Source organism: Lepidochelys kempii, chromosome 9 (assembly GCF_965140285.1).
Source record: "Lepidochelys kempii isolate rLepKem1 chromosome 9, rLepKem1.hap1, whole genome shotgun sequence".
In the NCBI taxonomy this organism is placed as follows: Eukaryota; Metazoa; Chordata; order Testudines; family Cheloniidae; genus Lepidochelys; species Lepidochelys kempii.
Genome location: NC_136388.1, coordinates 94,881,108 through 94,895,398, shown reverse-complemented (window position 1 = coordinate 94,895,398; position 14,291 = coordinate 94,881,108). Strand labels below are relative to the sequence as shown.

The 14,291-nt window shown below is 40.7% G+C and overlaps 1 long non-coding RNA gene across 1 annotated transcript in view; it reads left to right on the top strand.

Annotated features, from left to right (window-relative positions):
- The first annotated feature begins 6,756 nt into the window (after nt 1–6,756).
- Nucleotides 6,757–14,291, top strand: part of LOC140916958 (uncharacterized) — a 93,034-nt gene continuing 85,499 nt past the window's right edge. The window contains exon 1 of the long non-coding RNA XR_012160695.2: nt 6,757–6,858. This is a non-coding gene — a long non-coding RNA (uncharacterized LOC140916958). The remainder of the gene's footprint in view (nt 6,859–14,291) is intronic.

Sequence of the window (14,291 nt, the reverse complement as noted above, 5' to 3'; positions counted from 1 at the left end):
GATGCAACTTTGGCTTCAATGCATTGGCTTCAATATTTTCTCTATTTACATACTGTACGCTTTTTTTTTTTTTGAGGGAATGCTGGTCTTCTCTCTAGTGTGCGCCCTTTGACTTAATGTTGTGTATGATTAGATGCTGTCCTGGGGCCTGCTTCTGATGGAGGCTTTATGCATAATCTCTTCCTGTGCACTTTTATGCAGTTACTTTTATTCAAGGATCTCAAATTACTTTACAAACGTAAGTTCATTACTTCTTATCTTTAGCAAATAAAATAAAAACTAAACTTTTTTTTTTAGAGTGGAATTACAGAGCTCAGCTAAACTCTCCCAGGTTCTACATCTCCCCTCCTGTGTCTATATATATAGACTCATGATCCACAATACGCAGTCAGGCTCTTGACCAGCATTGACTGAGGGGATATCTATGTGATTTACTCCATATGATCTTTGGCCTGAACTCTTCCAATGAAACTGCAAAACTCGGCTCCTAGAGCCATCTGCCTGTTCAGCCATCTCCCATGTCAGTAAGAGATTTGCACATGCTAAAAAAGTTCATATGACACTTGTTTCCATGTTCAAACCAGGTAGTAGCTTAGTTAAAGGTTCACGTATCTTTCTGTGCATCCAGGCAAGTAATCTTTCCCATGACCCAAAAATAAAGATTTACTAGTTTAAATTCTCTTTTTTTGTTTCTCATATAATTGCAGCAAAGGGATATTTCAGCTCGTAATTGATACTGTTAAGTAATGGCCCATTGTGTTTTAGGCACTTGACTATCAGGATGAAAACCTAGACGGAGAGGACATTCTTATGTGAACATCATTTTGACCTCCTTCCTGCAAGGTTTTAAGCACACTAGCCTCTATCCTGCAAAACACTTACACATATCCTTAATTTTAAGTGTGAGGTTGGTCTAATTGAACTCAGTGCGACTATTCATGCTTAAAGTTAAGCATGTGTATAGAGCCTAACTACTCCGCACTGTGCAGGATGGATCTCCTAGCGGCTTTCCCGGTGAGGATTATTGTATTGGTTTATGCCCTAATCTCAGAAAAATCTTAATTGCATTGCAGGGGTGGCCATTATGGGTAGTTTTATCTTAATGAACGTCTCAGTTGATCCCCTTCCCATAAGCATTACCAGAACTTAGTTATTTAATGAGAAACAACACAATTTTCCCCCCAGTAAAGTAATAGGAATATCTAAACTGTTATATATTTACGGCAGAGCAATTTATAATACTACACAAACAATTTGTCCAACATTCCCCACCCCCTTAAGTCCCCAGATTCTCTTTATTAAAGAATGTAGGGGGAACAATTCAGAGGCACAAAGAACGATATTCTCAGACCTGCGGCTGTTCCCAAAGAAACTGTCCCCTGCAGCTTGCTGTTTACACTGTAGACCTCAGGTCTGCTTAACACACAGCATGTGCCTATGTTTATAGTGAAAACAAGGAGGTTTTTTTAACAAACAGACATTCAAATAACACACAGCAAGTAGGATTAATGGAAACTAACCTATAAAAGAAAATCATAACCTGCATTCTCGAGCCTAAAAACACTGCACAAGGTGTCCTCTTGTCTAATAAGGTAATGCTTCCCCTAAAGCCCTTCTCAGAGCTTTTTTCAACCAGGATGGCTGAGACCCTTTTCTCATGAGCCGAAGCCCAATTGCCTCCCCCTGACGAAGGGTGCCAGGGCATCCTTCTTTCCCCCAAGATGTACCAGACCATTCCTTTTGTTCTTTACCTCTGAAACGGGGTCTCTCCACACCCATTTCACCTCTTCCTGTTTCTCCCTGCCCCTGCTCCATCCCCAAGATTTCATTAGCGTTTGACTCAGTATTTTAATAGACTTCTAGTGTCAGATGCAGAATATACAATGGTCATCTAGGGAAATGTATTCCACCTCTCTGGAGAAGTTCTGCCTCAAGGTGAGCTACCGCTGGGTGATTTACCTTTAACTGTAAGGCCTTAGGAACATACTATCTCCTTACATATTATCCATACTTGCATTTCACAAAGATTGTGATGACAAGTGTGACACAGGCTTTCAGTAGAAATCCTACATGACCCACTTTTGTGAACTAGAATGTATATAACATACCCAGGGGATGCCTGTAACCCTTATGCCTCCCCGTACCCTCTGCCAGTTGGCATCAAGTGGTCCTTGGGTCACAGAGAGTTGTGCTCCTAAGGTGCTTCAGTGCTTTTAAAAATCCTACCCTTCACCCATCATGATTTTTCAATGACCTGTCCTGTATGGTGGCTTGTCTAGCTTTCTTCTGACATGGCAGTTTTCAGCTTGGATTAATGAACTTCACTGGAAAATTAAACTTTAATGGGAAATAATGGCAATTGAAAGTGCTAACTTGTTAGCTCAGGAACTCCTTTACATCTTCTCAAGCTAAGACAGTGCTTAATAGACACATATTCAGCCATGCCTTTGTTTAAAAACGGCACTTAATTTATTGCCATGAACTTGATTAGCTATGAATTATGAGCTATGTTAAATTAATAAATTAAATTCTTAAGATATTTTCAGTAATTTGGGCAAAGGCAACCAGGCATACTGCCATAACCTTAAATTTAAATGGTTTGCATTGACAAAGTATTATATTTAGACAGCTTGTAAAAGATGAAAAAGAGCAAATAATTATTCTTTGGTCAAAGCTGGTACAAACTACACATCAGCATTAACATATAAGAGATATTTCAGTGCACCGTTTAGTAGCTTAAACATATTCAGTAATTCCATGATATTGAGAGAAGGGGATGATTTATCAAAATTCCACCAGATAATCAATTTATAACAACAAAATAGATGTCTTTGTTTGCCTTGCTGCAGTGGCATTAACTCATCTAAAACATGAATGTGTGACTGTGAAATATATAGCTCCAAGGAAGACTTCTTGTACAAATACCAGCTGCATCAGCCACATTTACTAGCTCCACAGAAAAGCTCATTGACTTCAATGGGAGTTGAGCATGTGCTTAAAATTCAGTGCATGCTTAAGTGTTTTGGGGCCTAAATGAATGAACGGAAGTCATTCGCTTTTGAACTATTCTCAAATCAGTTTAGTCATAAAAGGTGGGATTTTCAAATTTTCTTAGGTGGCCTAGGAGTAGAGCTTGCTGAAATTCAGAATGTTTGAAATTTAGTTTTGGCCTAGTATTAGGATGCAAAGTGGAAACCTCAGAATTTTACATGGAAAAGATATTTTGTTTTAATAAGGGAAAACTATATTGTCTCTTGTATTGTAAACTATAATATAACAAAAGGCAGAATGATAAAGGCAAAACAAAATGTTTTGACCTTAGTGAAATGCTTTGAAAATTTCCCAGAATGCTTTTATAAAATCAATACTTTCCCATGAAATGTTTCAGTTTTGTCAAATCAGCATTTTCTAAGAGGAAAACAGTTCCCTTTGCTAAAATTTCTACCATTTCTACTCTGGAATACATGAAACTCAATGGGTGATGTGCTCCTATATCATGTAGGGCTAGAGTTATGATGGTATTTAGGAAAGTCACTGAAAGTTATGAGTTAGGTGCCTAACCTCCTTGCACACTTTTGTACCTCTCTTTACATGCCTAAAGACCTCTGTAAATCTGCCCCATAACTTGTGAAAATCCCATTTAATATCTACTGCCTGTTAAAATGTTATAGGATGAAGATACTATATCGTGGTCTTTCACAAAACAAACTGGTGAAAAATGAAACACTGGTACAGTTAATACATTGTGAACCTTACGTAGCAGCGTTTTTGCCATCTGTATTGCCCAACAGATTACAACTATGGTATATTCCATATAAAATGCTAGTTTTGACTAATCCTTGGATAAGAATGAAGGAAATGGCAATAGAAGTATGTTCTTGTGAATCTATTTGCGGGGAAGAGCTTTTTACAATATAAAAAAATTGCATTGATTCTCTGCCTCGAAGGCAAAAATGTTATTTGGAGTGGTAGATTTTCAGAACATACAGAGAATTGCTTAAGCACATGTATTCTGTGATAGGTATACATTAAAAAATAATGTCATATAGAAAATAACTACTGTGAGTGTTTTGCTAGCTATCTGGTTATATCCCTAGATATTACTGGAAGAAGAGATTTAGATACCCAGTAATAACAATACAGCACTTTAAAGAAATATGTATTATTTTTTATTGTAGCCAGATAAGTACCAGAAAACAGTGGTAGAAAATGTTAGTTTGGATCCCCAAAAGCTGTTGGGTTTGTCCCTGTTTAAACCTCTTGTTTGCTATTTGAGAATGTCTGGGCAACTGGTTATTTGTTTGGGGCATGTCGGTATTTCATATGAACATGTGAATTTAGGTTTGAACAAAGATATTCATGCACAAACAAGAATATTCCTTATTCTCTGTTTGCTCTTTGTTCTGTTGTTTAGAACATGTCAGTCATCTGTTCAGGGAACAGGGGGAAAATGTGGCTTAGATCAGTAATAATAAACCATTAATACCGAACGGCAAACAGTCAAAGTGAGCAGTTTGGAAACACCTAATAGGTTGACATTAGTTTACACAAACTGTTTGTAAATAGTTGCACATCATGGAAATCAAGTTCTGTTTGCAAAAGAGTCAATTTTTAAAAAAGGCTAAATTCCTTTGGTAAGTTATTATCAAGACATAATACAACAATTTCAAATACAGCTTGAGGGATGATGCTTAGGAAGGACAGAGATATATCTTTGGATTTTGGTTGTGGTATCACATCTGGTTCCCTTCTGTTTAGACTGACTGCATTTTTAATTGTAAGGGGTACCGAGAGTGTGAGACACGTGTCACTTGTGTAGCTATAAATCTAAGTAAATAAAATAATACTCTGATATCTCCTTTTTAGGAGGCCAACAGCATCTCCTCCCCCTCCCCGCCCCCCAAGAAGACTCTTTATTTAGAATACAGTGTAATTTCAACTTTGGAAAGAGGTTTTTAAATTATTTTTGAGGTGACGGGCAATTAAATGTCTGGTGCTCTCTGAACACAACACATCACCGAGTAATGTCATTGTACATAATAGAAGCATCACACTGTGTCACATGTGATAACTTGTGATATGTCATCAGGCAATTTTGTTAGAAATTAATTTGTGTCTAATCTGATCAGCAACAGACAGTTTCGGGTGATTCAGTGCTTTGGATGCTGAGGTGAAAGCCTTGAGAGGCCCTTTTGGTGACTAATTTGAAGAATCTCTGAATGAAGATGGGCAATCTTGATGTCTTCATGGTAAAGCAGCCTTCAGGTTAGAGCTGTATAATACTTGCACCTGTCCTGGTGTGATTTTAAAAATAAAGGCTAGAAATCAAAACATGATCCTAATCAGATACAGGACATCTGGGGCTATATCTCCAGCTGCCGTAAATCAGCATGGTTCAATTGACTTCAGTGGAGTTATGCTGACCTACACCATTTCGTACTTTTCATGCTTTTTAAGATATATTTTCATTTACCAAACATCTCCACTACACTTTTCAGCCATGTTTTCCAGTCCTAGATTCAACAGCAGAGCACAGTAAAATTTTATGCAGATAGAATTTTCTAGAGATGCCCAGATTAATATTTCAATAGAAAATTATATCCTATTCTTCCTTCCCTCTGGCGCACCATGTAATCCTGATATTTTGCTGTCTTTTTCTACTCTCCCTAGTAGGATTCAATAACTTTTTTCAGGTAGGGAATACATGATGAATAGATGAATACATGATCCGATTTTATTTCTATCTACTATAGCCTCTACTTAACAAGCTTTGGTTATGATAAAAACATTTTGTATGTTTATAGTCACACTTTTGTCCATTAACTCTGATCAAATAATGCCCTCAATCTGGATTTCTTTTCAAGGCTCTTTGAGGTTCATCAAATATATGTATATGATTTGGTGGGGGGTGCACCTTGCCTCAGTGATCTGTAAGATTTGTTATTTAAATACCCCCCATATCCCTAAAGATAATCTTAAAAGGGGACACTATCAGACTGATTCATTGATTTAGGCCTCAAAGGTAGAAACAAGCTTTTACTAATTCTAAGACTAATATTCAACCCTCTCTCTGTGACGTTTTAAAATTCCAAAGAAAGCAGTTTATTTTTAGGATTTGAAACACTCCCCAGCCATGTTTGTAACGCAGGCAATGGAACGCGGTGCTCAGGCCTGGTGGCCAAAATGTGGAACTCGCCAGAAGTGTATAAACTAACTAATCTGTGTCCATTGCCAATGGGGAAAAAGTAGGTAAAATTAGCATAAATGATGGGGAGCTCTTTTTAAGAGATCTCGAGAGAAGCCAGGGCAGGGGAGGAATGAGTTGGCTGGGTCATTGTGGTTAGGCAGACTCACAATTAGTTTTCCATTCCCAGAAATTTCTGGAAGTGGGTAGTTGGGACATGCTCAATAGGCTCCCTGTATCTAGACTAGTCCATTGAGGGCTAGTAGTTGGGTCAGTTGCTTTACAAAGCAATTGACTGGCATGGGTTGGGAGAAGCAAAGAAGCAAGCTGTTTTCCCCTTAACTCTGAAGCATTTTGCCACAGGGTTATTCATTTATAAATGTAATACTGATTGGTTGGTTAATTAGTTAGCTGACTAGCTAGTGGAATCATAGAATATCAGGGTTGGAAGGGACCTCATGAGGTCATCTAGTCCAACCCCCTGCTCAAAGCAGGACCAATCCCCAACTTTTGCCCCAGATCCCTAAATGGCCCCCTACAAGGATTGAACTCACAACCCTGGGTTTAGCAGGCCAATGCTCAAATCACTGAGCTATCCCTCTCCCCACTGGAGTGATTGCACAGTACAGCAGAGGAGGCAAAAGAGTCTGTCTGGTTTGTGACTGGAGATTTCGGTAAGCAAAAGGAGGGAAGATATTATTGCAGTGTTTTACATTCAGCAGACTGTGTAGAATTGGTGGAACAAAGATTCTGAGACTCGGGTGAATTCAGCCTAAGCTTTGGGAATTCTGAGTTACTTCTCCCTATGTGTCTGTGGGGACTGATCTGTTTAGATTTAATTTTCCTTTTTTATATTTATAACTATGAAGGTAATATATGTGGATTATGAAATAGTTTTATTATGAGGTAGAAATAATTTATTAGTATTATATTTCTTTATCAGTATACAATTTTATAAAGTCGGTGCTTAAGAATTAAGTTACTTCCTTCTGTTCTTTTTTTGGACTGTGAGGAAGTTGACTCTGCAATCTTGGCTGAAAATGTTCAGTGACTGAATTGCCTGTGTGTGTTTATAGCAGAGGTGGGCAAACTACGGCCTGCGGGCCATATCTAGCCCACAGACCCATCCTGCCCAGCCCCTGAGCTCCCGGCCGGGGAGGCTTGCCCCGCCCCTGCAGCCTCAGTGCGCCATGCCACCAGCGCTCTGGCCCGCTGCTCCCGCTGGGTAGCGCAGGCGGCATGGCTGCGAGCTCCTGCTGCTCTGAGCAGCATGGTAAAAGGACAGAAGGTGTGTGGGGGGGGGGTTGGATAAGGGGCAGGCGGTCCCCGGGGGGTGGTTAGGGGCGAGGGTGTGGAGGGGGTCGTGGCAGTCGGGACAGGGGGAGGTTGGATGGGGTGGAGGTTCGGGGGGGTGGGTTGGATAGGCATGGGAGTCCTGGGGGGCCTGTCTGGGGGCGGGGGTGTGGATAGGGGTCAGGGGACAGGGAGCGGGGGGGTTGGATCTCAGGAGGCGGTCAGGGGTCCCAGGAGGGGGCAGTCAGGGGACAAGGATCGGGGGGGTTGGATGGGTCGGGAGTTCTGAGGGGGGCAGTCAGGAGGCTGGAAGTGGGAGGGGGCAGATAGTGGGCAGGGGCCAGGCTGTTTGGGGAGGCACAGCCTTCCCTACCCAACCCTCCATACAGTTTCACAATGTCGATGTGGCCCTCAGGCCAAAAAGTTTGCCCACCCCTCGTTTATAGGAATTATGTTTTGAAGCAAGAGTAGAGGGGTGATAAAAGTAAACTCTAGCCTACTCAAAAGTTACATATTAACCTGACAACACCCTATAAGCCTTGAATAAAAACAGATAATAGAAAAATACAATGGGCCAGATTCTGATATCCTTCAGGGGGATCAGAACCATTCAGTGGGGCTACTCATGGGGTAAATTACTGTACAGCTGGCCAGATTAGAACACCTGTATTCATATTGGATATTCTCATTCCACAAGTGGCCTCAGTTAAATCAATGGGACCTTTCATAGCACAAGATGCTACTCAATATAAGGGCAGGCCTAGGCTAGTAGATGTACCTTCCACAATTCACTCATGGAAGCTAGCTTTTTTTTCCATCTTTGTAGGTGTTTCCATTGGTGGACTAAAGTCTTGTTAAAATTAACAGCTGTATTTAGTAAATGCAAAGTGGGAGGAAATCTGAATCGGATAGTCTACTGAAGTGAAGGCAGTTTTTTTAGGCGCAAACATACATGTTTAGTGTTAAAAGCCAGTTACAATCTTCTTCTGCACAAGGAGGTTCACTACATATCAGGGACCTTGCTTCTTTGTATACTTGTACATTGCCATGCGTACCTAGGGTACACTTCTCTGCACTGCGAGGTAAAGTAGTTCATGCACTATGTGAAAGACAGACTACTTGCTTTGTATTGAACAACAAGGATTATTAAAGGCTGATCATTTTCAGTACTTCCTTAGGTCGCTAGGTGACTAATGGATGTCAGCTGTCAGAGGAAGTAAAGATTTATTGACCGTGATTTAGTGAAGTGAATGAATCTCACAAAGTTTGACGTTTGGCGAACATCTCAGACTATTTGGAGATTTGTCTAACTCCAGTTTGCAAACCCATTTTCTTGGCTTGTTTCCCAATCCTTACTCCCAAGAGTAATTTACTAAACAAATGCTGCAAAGCCTTTGCTACGTATTAGGAACCACATTAAAGCTAAATGGAGGCCAGTGGAGATAGGAGGCTTGGGCACGTCAGCTTACCTCATTTGGAAATGTGTTTGCTGCTTCATTTTCTTCATACATGGGCTGGATGGAAAATGGTTTTCCCACCCGCTAAAATTTTTGATATTTAAAAAAAAAATTAAAAATCCCATTCCACAGGGGGATGAAACTGAAACCTTTCAGAATTCTTAAGGTACTCACCTGGAATGTGGGAAACCCTGGTTCAAGTCCCGGCTCTTCCTGATTCAGTGGGAGTTAGGCACCTAAATACCTTTTGAGGAGCTGGCCTTTATTGTCCAAAATCATGGTAGTTAAATTGTGTTTAAAGCCATATGAGCCAACACATTTTATTCTTCTAGTGGAGACATGACCACAGTTGGTATATCTACACTGCAGCTAAAAGCATGCCTTCCAGCCTGCTAGGCAGACTCCCACTAGCCCACTAAATATATCAGTATGGATATTCCAGCTGAGGTTGAAGCTTGAGCTGTGGAGCCTCGGGGGTTGGGTGGACTTGAGAGTCTGAGCTTCTGCTTGAGCAAGAATATCCACATTGCTATTTTTAGCACACGGGCTCAAGCCTTTCCAGTGTGAATCTGTCTAGTGTGAATCTTTCTACCAGGGATGGGAGACTTGCTACCAGCTGCAGTGTAGAAAAACCCAGTGTGGCAAACTGTCAGTGTTTGAGTGAGCTTGACATTGGGCAAATTGAGTTTGCCCATCCCTAAAAGTTTTATATACTAATCTTTGCATTAACAATTATAAAGGAGTGTTTGTTGCTCCAGTGCCGTCTGTCATCAGTTTAAGTCACTTGATCATATGCTAGTCTGTAGACACACATTGACATTTGAGCTATGACTTTCTCACATACACACATTTCTAGGCTACCGTGAGCATCATGAGAGTGGTCAACCCAGTTCTGCTCTGTTTTACCAATCTGAAGTCCAAGGAACTCCTTTGGTTTCACTGGAGTTACTCTAGACTTGCACCTTTTTAACTAGGGACTGAATTGTGATCAACAATTTTAAATCTAATTGTTACGGTCATGTGAGATTGCAAACCATCACACAAATCACAGGGCAGCTTTCCACCTTCTCTCATATATACACATGCTCTATGAATACCTTCAAAGGTCATTGACAGTGTCAGAATTAATCTGTTAGGCTAATGCTTGTATTTCTTGCTACACTGCAAAGTAGTAACTGTAATCTTTACTGTGTGCTGACAACTAATAAATCTTTCTGATCACTAGGTGTAAGTGTTAAATTTATGTAAATAGCATTCAAAACAGAAAGGGAGGAATAGCCATATTAAAAACTGACTGAAAGGCTGCAGTTCTGTGCATCAGGTTATGGAGCTTACTGATTGTGAAAATTAAAGTTCTTACAGGGCAGCAGGCTAGGTAGGAGGAGATTGTTTAAGACAAACTGCTAGAGAGAGAAAGCAAAAATCAGAGAGAGCACCAATGACCATCATTCTAGGTGAATTTTAGTAGCGATCCTTCTTTCATGGACTTCCTGGATGAACTGGGAATGGAATAACTTTGCAACATCAAACATCACACTGTGCTCTCACATATATTTGGCTTTTCTGCTGCTTTGCGAGAGTCACTGACAATCATTAACTTTTATTATCTCACTCAGCTTGTAGCTGAACAGCACAAGGCATGCTGTTGATAGATGCTACACACAAGTATATCATCAGGTGCTCTGTCAGTCATTTCTCTTTGATAATTTACCTGCTCACTTCTATTCACAGCAGTCTGCACCCATGCTGCCCCGAGTTTACTCCTGTATTTTGTCTCCCTCCGGAGTAATGAATGTGGTGCTAATCCGTCTTCATCATCCATAGCTAGTCTTTATCCACATGATGATATCTGTCTGGAGGGAGGTTTTTTCCACTTGTCATTCATTTGATCATCTCAGTGATGTATTTTACTTTACTTTTAATTTCACTTCTGTTTGTGTCTTGCTTCTGTTGCAACATAAAGCTGTCACTCCTCTTTCTATAATTCTTTGATGATAAACCTCAACTCTGTTTTATTGGGAAGTAAAAAAATCATTCATACATCTGCATTTAAAAAACAAACAAACATATGGCCATATCCTTGCCTGGTGTAAATTAGCATAGCTCCATTATGCTGAATGGAACTATGCCAGTTTATACCAGTTGAGGAGCTGACGAGTAAGTCATAAATTATTTCCCAAGTCAGTGTGATACTGCTTCTAAGATGCATTGCAACTTTTCAGGTGTTCTTCCTCCTAGCCTGGGGCTCCTCTTGATTATTTACTATTTGATTGCTACCTGAGCTAAGCAGCTATTTCCTCCTGCTACTTGTTCCAGGTGCATGTATTCCAGTTCCTATTTAATAATACATCTTTCTCAGGCTACCTCTTTTCTGCATGAATGTTGACTCTGACCTTCATTTTGTTCAGATCAGTTCATTACATGTTCCCTCTTCCTTTTTTCAGTTCTCCTACTTTCTAGGGGATGCTCACATTTCAGCTCAGAGGGGGTTTTGTGGCTAATGAAAATCCCTAAGCATCACAGTTTAAACCATGTTCCACTGAGCGAGATCTATAAAAGGAACAATGTATATGATGGTTAATGGTTCAGGCCTTTTTAAAATGCATCAAGTTTAAGTTAAACTATTTCTTTATATATAAGGCTTTGATTTCTTTTGAGCTGTAATCTCAAAAGACATAAACATAATCAGCCAGATTCTGGCCTCCAATCACATGGGAGCCACACCATTTGTACCAGAACACCCTTCCCTGATGATGCTGGTCCAGGACAGACTGTTCCAGGATTTCCGTTTCAAAATTTGTGCCTCCACAATTATAAAGAAGCATTAATTACTCCACTCTGGCTTGTCTTAATTTAATTTAAGACACTGGATCATACCAGATGCCATTGGCACTCATTTACATTTTAGCTGTGACTTTCACATGTGCATGCTAGCAATGTTTTACAGAGAGATTTACAGACAAAACAAAATATCTACCAGGACTATTTCTTCTATCCCACTGACTGTGAAGTCATGTGCCTTAAGGTACTTTCTATACTGTGCTTTTCCCCACTCCCCCACAACCACCACCACAGTGAGTCTCAAATCAACAGTCTTGGGGTCATGGACCTTTTACTGCAGAGCTAAAACAGCAGTGTAGGTGTTCCATCTCAGGTTAGAGCCTGGGTTTCAAAACCCAGCAAGCAGGTGGGGTCTCAGAGCCTGGGCTCCAACCCAAGTGGGAGCATCTACCCTGCTGTTTTAAGCCCTGTAGTACAAGCCTGAGTTAGCTGACCCAGGCACTGAGGCTTACTGCTGTTTTTTGTTTTGTTTTTGTTTTGTTTTTCATTTGCAGGGTAGATGTACCCTCTGTTACTAAAACAGGCATTAGTATGTGGTTAATGCAAAATCCACAATGGTATGGAGAAATATAAAGGCTTTATCTGTACTCAACTGGGCTAATCTGCATAGCTCCTTCATAGCTGTGCCACTCATTAGTAATATGATCATCTCAAACTCATGCAGATAAAACCCTTTTTACCACAATGTACCCTGTTCCATCTCTCGCTCTCTCCCTATCCATTCATCTGTTATAAAATTGGCTGTTTGTGACATGTTTTGTAACTGTAGCACCCTCATGGCCAAGATAGAGTCTGTTCTGCAGGCAGCTTCGGCCAAGGAAAGACGTGCACAGAAATGTAGCAGGGGAAACTCCCTTCTATCCGAGGGCACCTATTCCATATCCCTTGGAGTAAACACACACACTGGAATAGTACAATGAGTATAGGAAAGGGAAATATTTATTTACAAAGGGATGAATGGAGCTGCTGCAAAATCCTACCTCAGTGCCTCAAAGTGATGCAGCAGTGACCCTGGCTTGTCTGACAAGAAGGATACCGGAGTGTACACTTTAGTAGGTTCAACCATGCTCTTAAGGTGTCAGACTGCCAACCCAGGGAGAGGACAGCTGTTCTCCTTCTTGAGGTTGAGTGCTAGCTAAGTTGAGGAGGTAAACGTGCCACTGACAGCTTAGCCAGTGGGTGGATGAAGAAATGGCTAAAACTGCATGAATAAATGGGCCCCAACTGCTCCTCGATCTGTTCTACGACGGCGACAGGGAGTTCAGTCGATGAGAGGCTGTTAAAAATCTCAAGGGCCAAAAAGAGGATTACCTATAACTGCAGGACATTGACGAGAGATGATTCGATCAACCATCTAATGGAGAAGAAGGTAAGGACAGCCTAAGACATCCTTGGTCTCTGCAAAACACGACGAAGAAAGGAGATGGAAATGAAGTGGAGAGATGAAAGTACCATCATGTTGGGAAAAGGAAAAGTCGTGAGAACTGTTGGAGGAAATGGCTTCATCATCAGCAAGGAATGGTCTTCAAAAATAATCTCCTGCAAGTTCAAGTCTTCATGCATCGGAGTGCTATGCCTCTAACTTAACAAGAACAGCACCCTCAAGATTGTTCAGATCTATGCTCCCATGAGCACAAGCGAAGATGACAGTGTGGAAGAATTCTATCAGGAGCTCAAGGAAACCCTTGCTTAAAAATCCACACACATGATTATGATGAGAGATTTCAGCACCAAAGTTGGATGATGGAAAGAAGGCGAAAAGTTCATTGGAAGATATGGCATCGGCGAATGGAGTCCTTGAAGAGAGCAATTGGCAACTCTGGCAGAGATGAAAGAAATGTTAATTGGTAACACCTGGTTTAAGAAGGCCAAGAGGAGGTGGACATGGATTGCACCCAGTGCGAAGAACAAGAATGAAATTGACTACATTCTGGTCAATAAGTGGCGCATTGTACAAGACATCTCAGTAGTACTATCATTTAACACTGGTAGTCACCATCACTGGCTCAGAGAACAGCTCAACTTCAACGAAAAGGTGGAGAAGAAAGTGCTACAGATGGCAAATTAGAGACAGCTGACAAAAATATTTGACAAAGCAAACATTTTCAAGAAAGACTGGGTCTTATAGGTAACTGTGATGAGGATTATAAAAAACTTCATTGATAAATTGAGGCAATGCGTGAAATTAGCTAGGAAAGAAAGAGCGAAGCGAAGAATCTTGGCAGAAATGTGGAACTTGCTAGAGAAGCAGAGGAATGTGAAGTGAAATGATGGTGACAAACTTGAGTACTCCCTCCTCTGCAAGTTGATAAGAAGACGACTAAAGGAGGACTTTGAGACGTACCGAAATGAAAGGCTCTTAAAGATGGCTGAAGATCACAGAAGCCTCAAAAAATACAAAAGGGAATTGACACTGTACAGGTCAACAATAATGCTGCTGAAAAACAGGGATGGAAAGCCAATAATTGACAGAACAGGGACGGAAGTGGTCTGCAAAGATTTCTACACCAAGCAGT